A 6101-nucleotide genomic window follows, 5' to 3' on the forward strand; every position below is an offset into this window, starting at 1 on the left:
CTTGTGAGCTACTATATTGAATGTGCAATGCTCCTTTTGTGACCTGCTAGTTTGGAATATTATGTGAGCTGCTATCTTGTGAGATGCTACTTTCAAATATTTTTGTGAGCTCCTATTTTGTCACAACAGATCATTTGTTCAAATATTTCAATCTATGCTATTTCAGTCATCGATCAAAGCAAGATTCTTGAGTCATTTCCAAATAGCAACATCACAACATTCCCAAATCACAGCATTGTCCTGTGATAATACATACCCACACCAAGCTCCATCACAACATACACTACAAAGAGAAATCCATTTAGTATGGATTATTAGACCACCCAGAAACAAAATGTGGCCACAATGCTAATACCAAGAACTATGATAAATCCCCATGCTTGCATAAGCTCGTTCCTCTTTTTCATCTTCAGCTTCAGTTTCTTGTTCTTCTCGGTTAGATACATCACCCTCCTCTCTAAATCATGAGATTTTAGCCAGCTCTTCTCCAATCCTGCATGAAGCTCCTCAAATGCACGAGCAACACGTTCGGTCGGTGGCGGGTCAATCCATACAACCCACTCACATTCATCAGGAAGCTGCAAAATCAATGATCGAATTAGAAAGAGGGGAAAGAGCAGAATTGAATCAAGCTTAAAAGCCAAACACTTACATCAAGAGGGCAGCCGAGAAACCTTCTGCCGGAGCTTGCTCCTCCCCAGGCGACACGACGAAGCAGGAATAAGCCCGTGGCCAGGCACCGCTGCATCGAGCGAACCTCAAGGCCACAAATGTCAGATCGGGATGTAAAACTCCGATTGAAACTGAACTATGCCGACACCATCAACCTAACAGCAAAAAACCCAAATTGATGAACCCTAATTCCGCAATATGCCCATATCTCCCCCAAATCGACACTAAAACTTACATTGCGGCCACCGACGAGCTCGTAGAAGACATCCCCGCCGTGCCCGCCGTAGACATCACTAACCACGTCGTGCTTGACCTGCCCCTCTCTCTCCGACCATGGAAACGCCTGATCTAGTACGTGCTCAAAAATGCCCCTGTCGTCGCGAGGAAGAAGAAAGAGGGGAGAGCGAGTGAACCGGTTAGTTGGGCCCAGATGTATGGCAGGAGGGGCAAAAATGTCAAAGAAACGGCACGTTAGCGGTCAACAACCTTGATTGGACGGAAACGGCTCGGAGGGGCATTTCTATAAGGGCACATCACGACGGAGGGGTATTTTTGAGCAGGCTTTCGAATTAGGGGTATATCTGATTAGGTGGTTCGAGTTAGGGACAGAAATGCAAATGGCCCTCAAATTTAAGGTGATACTATTCAGTCTCACGGCTGCACCAGTATGCTTTCAACCAGCCATGAATGTGGTATTTTCACCCTTGATGCGGCATTGTGTGCAAGTATCATTATAAAATATTTCCCCTTAAAAAAATAATCATCATAAAATATATTTTTATATCATATATAATCTATCTATTATATATCTAAAGTGCTTGACGGGTTAATCAAAAAAGAAAAGAAAAATAAGCTAGAAATTACCACAATAATAAGAAACATACCGTTGATTTGGTGGACCCATGACTTAAAATATGTAATTAATCGATTAGATTTAAGTGCACTCCATCTAAAAAAACAAAAAGCTATCCTTAGCCTGTACGTATTGTTTAAAAAGAAACTTACACACACACACACACTATATCTTTCTACATGTCCCTTTAAATAAACCTTAGCATGTACTCCCTCCGTTTCTAAATATTTGTCTTTTTAGAGATTTCAAATGGTTATCACATACGAATGTATATAGATATATTTTAGGGTATAGATTCACTCATTTTGCTCCATATGTAGTCATTTGTTGAAACCCATAGAAAGACAAATATTTAGGAACGGAGGGAGTACCTGTTGTTCAAAAAAAGGAAACCTACGTACACACCTTGTGTATCTCAACATGTCCCTATAAATAAATTAAATAACAGAAAATAGAAGTTCTTACCTTACTACATGTAAACCTGGTGGATCTACCTTATATGTATCTCCAAGTCCTTCTATAAAACAACTAAAAGAATAAACTGCTAGATCTCACGTCCTAAAAAAGGATAAAACTACCACATCTCATTTCTAGATCGCAGTCCTCAAAACAAAACAAAAAACAAAAAAAAAACTACTACATCTCACGTACAAAAATGTTACTACTCCCCTATGTTCTCGACCTCATGTAGCAGCCGTCGCAATGGGTATCTGCACTAGCACTGTCGGTCTTATTATACAACTCTCAAAGTAACCATTGGTGGAAATAGTTTATTGGTTTCAAACATTCACAATTCTAGATTATGTGATCTGAGTCCTCAAGCTTTTTTTATACTGCAACCAATAGTGAGAGCATTTGGACATTTTTAAATTTTATATGTAGAATAGAATCAAACATGTTTTCTTATCCAGTTATTAAATCATAATATGTCTTTGGGAGTTTGTTGAAAATTAATAGGTGTAAGAGAGCCTAACACTGCCGATGCCAGTCGCATCACCAGAAAAAATGGAGGGATCATACAAAAACTTTACACTACGCCTTTGTATTTGACCTTCATAACTTACTTTCATCATTTTGTAACTTGGCCATAACTCAATCGAGTGGGCATCAACACCAGCCAGCATACAGGGCGGTACAAAAACATAAACTGGATGGCTATTCACTAAAAAACTACCTTAATTAATATATTAGTTCAATCGTATGGTGACTAAAAATAAATAAGGGGAGGTGAGACCCGCAGATTTAAAAATTAGACCTGTTTCTGCCTAAACATGTGTTTGCACACGGAGAACTATATGTTGCATCAAGAGTCCCAAATTAAGGGATGTACAAAGGGTAATAGTATATAAATAAATATTCTAAAGGCATTAGGAAAATATTAAATACTAAAAATAGGAAACTTTAATACGCCACAACGGGATTGTCAAGCCAGGCACACACCATGTACCCATCACTGCAGCCGCATTAGGTAAACCCGTGGATTCAAGCACATACCACTAAAATAGATGAGCAATAACATAGCCTCCGGATATTTCCCTTAAACAATAAAGGGGTAACACTTATATCCTTAACATCACCACTCCATGACAAGCCCAAAGAACTGGTAAATATGAACTTATTGCAACCAAACAATAATAAATACTAGCCCGAGCGAAGAGCGGGCCACTTTGCTAGTTGATATAATGTAGACATTATTATGAATTTTCATGGATCTATAAAACATAAAGACGTTTGACTCAAGACAAACCTAAAACTTGAAATAATTTGAATCGGTGTGGGTATTATGTGTTTATGATGCAAATACGTGCCATGATAACACCCAGACAGACGGAGTAGGAGGAGTTGTACCCATTGGTCTACCCAACGCCCGACAAAACCTGAAGATTACAAATCACCACATGGTATTGTTATTGAAAGTGAAAAATGTGCGAATCAACATGTGGTTAGATGGTTAGAGGAACAGTGGTATCTCCAGCCCACCAGGGTTCAAGTCTTGGTGCTGGCATTATTTCTAGATTTATTTCAGGATTTCGGTCGATGCACTTTCAATAGGAGGAGGTGTTCCTGTCGATGACGAAGCGCCTACGGTGACTTCACAAATTTCCAGATGATATGCCGGCTCCTTCTCTCAAAGGTGCTCATATGGATAGGATGTGCGTGTGCGTTCATAGGGGTGAGTGCATGCGCGCATGCATTAGCTTTTGCGTTTGCACTATGTTCAAAAAAGAAAGTGAAAAATGTGATTTTGGAACAACTACCTGATTTAAAAGAATAGGGTTTCTGTTGAACAACTATTGTCTTAACGCATATACAAACGTGACCTTTCACAAATCATTTTCTTCAAAATCACCAGTTGAGGAGTATCTGTTGCAAAGATCACTCCAACTCCCCTGGTTGCGGCAAGTGGCGCATATGCAGCGCACCACTTGTCGCAACTTGGGAATTTCCCCTTTTTTCGTAGATCTGTTTATTCAAAACGTTTTATCTCTCAAACCGTGCGTCCAAATCTTGAACTGCTTTCACCGTTGGATTCCTCGTGTCGAGATCTTCAAAACTAAATCCCATGTTGATAGGTTTTGATGAACTTTTTTTTCACGAAAAAAACTAGACGGAAAAAACCGAACCGAGAGCATGAGTTTTTTCCCTTTCCGAAAGAGGCACGCCCGTTCCTCTCACAAAATCACAACCGTGCCTCTTGGGAAGCAAAACCGTGACTCTCGCAGAAGGAAAAAGAAAGAGAAAACTCATTTTTCTGTTTCCGAGGAGGCACGGCCGTGACTCTCGCGAAAGCACAACCGTGCCTCCCACGGAAGCCAAACCCTAACTCTCGCGAAAGGGAAAAACCCAGAAAAAACACGTTTTTTTCCATTTCCAAGAGGCACGGTGCTGCCTCTTGAGCACTGCGTTGGTTTTCCCTTGAAGAGGAAAGGGTGGTGCAGCAAAGTAGCGTAAGTATTTTCCCTCGGTTTTTGAGAACCAAGGTATTAATCCAGTAAGAGACTACACACAAGTCCCTCGTACCTACACAAACAAATAAGAACCTCGCAACCAACGCGATAAAAGGGTTGTCAATCCCTTCACGGTCACTTACGAGTGTGAGATCTGATAGAGATAATAAGATAAATATTTTTGGTATTTTTATGATATAGATAGAAAAGTGAATATTGCAAAGAAAAATAGATTGGAAACTTATATGATAAAAGATAGACCCGGGGGCCATAGGTTCCACTAGTGGCTTCTCTCAAGATAGCATAAATATTACGGTGGGTGAACAAATTACTGTCGAGCAATTGATAGAAAAGTGCATAATTATGAGAATATCTAGGCATGATCATGTATATAGGCATCACGTCCGCGACAAGTAGACCGAAACGATTCTGCATCTACTACTATTACTCCACACATCGACCGCTATCCAGTATGCATCTAGAATATTAAGTTTATAAGAACAGAGTAACGCATTAGGCAAGATGACATGATGTAGAGGGATAAACTCAAGCAATAGTACCCTTTGTCGTGGTTGTGGCCGTTGACAGTAAAGTTCACCGGTGGGCTGTTGCCTTCGGCAAGCCTAGCAAACACTGGCGAGCGCTGAAGCACGTTGATATCATTGTGTGATCCAGCCATGCCAAAGAAAGAGTGCCAGATCCAGAGATCTTGAGACGGCACGGCCTCTAGTATGACAGTGCAAGACCTGAAATGTCCCTTATACTGCCCTTGCCAAGTAGAAGGGCAGTTCTTCCACTCCCAGTGCATGCAGTCTATGCTGCCAAGCATCCTCGGGAAGCCCCTGCTGGCATTCATCGTCAATAAACGGGCTGTATCTTCAGCTGTTGGCTCTCTCAAGTACTCAGGACCAAACATAGCAACCACAGCCTTGCAGAACTTATACAGGGACTCTAGGCATGTAGACTCGCTCATACGGACGTACTCGTCAATGAGATCACCGGGCACTCCGTATGCAAGCATTCGGATGGTGGCAATGCATTTCTGATAAGAGGAGAAACCAATCTTGCCGACGGCATCCTCTTTGCACTCGAAGTAGTCATCATAGCCGACCACTCCATCTCTAATACGGTTGAAAACATGCCTACTCATACGGAACCGGCGGCGGAATTTGTGATGTTTGAACAACGGGTTTGTTGTATCAAAGTAGTCCTTCCAGAGAAGGAAATGTCTGCTCTCTCGGTTGCGATTCAACGCCGGAAGGTGACCCGGAATGGAGCCACGGAACAACGGACGCTGGTTGTTGAGGTGGATCGTCGTAGTCACAAAGGACATTGTGGAAAAAGAACTCGTCGGCGGAGTCCATTTTCGTACCTTGGCAAACTGTCGAACAACTTGCGGGCATCGAAGGAGGAGACGGCCGGCAAGGGGAGACGCGGCGCCCACAGACCAGCTAGCTGCCCTGCCGGCGTCCGACGAGCGTGCCGGTCGGATGTGGCGGGGGCGGCGAGGCGTCTTCTTGGTTGCGGGCGGCTGTGCGGTAGGGGAAGTGGCAACGGGAACTAGTTTGCTCCCCGGTGGCAAAACGGCGGCGGCGGGCGACTGGGGGCAGGGGCGGCGTGCTGGGCGG

Source organism: Triticum urartu, chromosome 7, assembly GCF_003073215.2.
Source record: "Triticum urartu cultivar G1812 chromosome 7, Tu2.1, whole genome shotgun sequence".
NCBI lineage: Eukaryota > Viridiplantae > Streptophyta > Magnoliopsida > Poales > Poaceae > Triticum > Triticum urartu.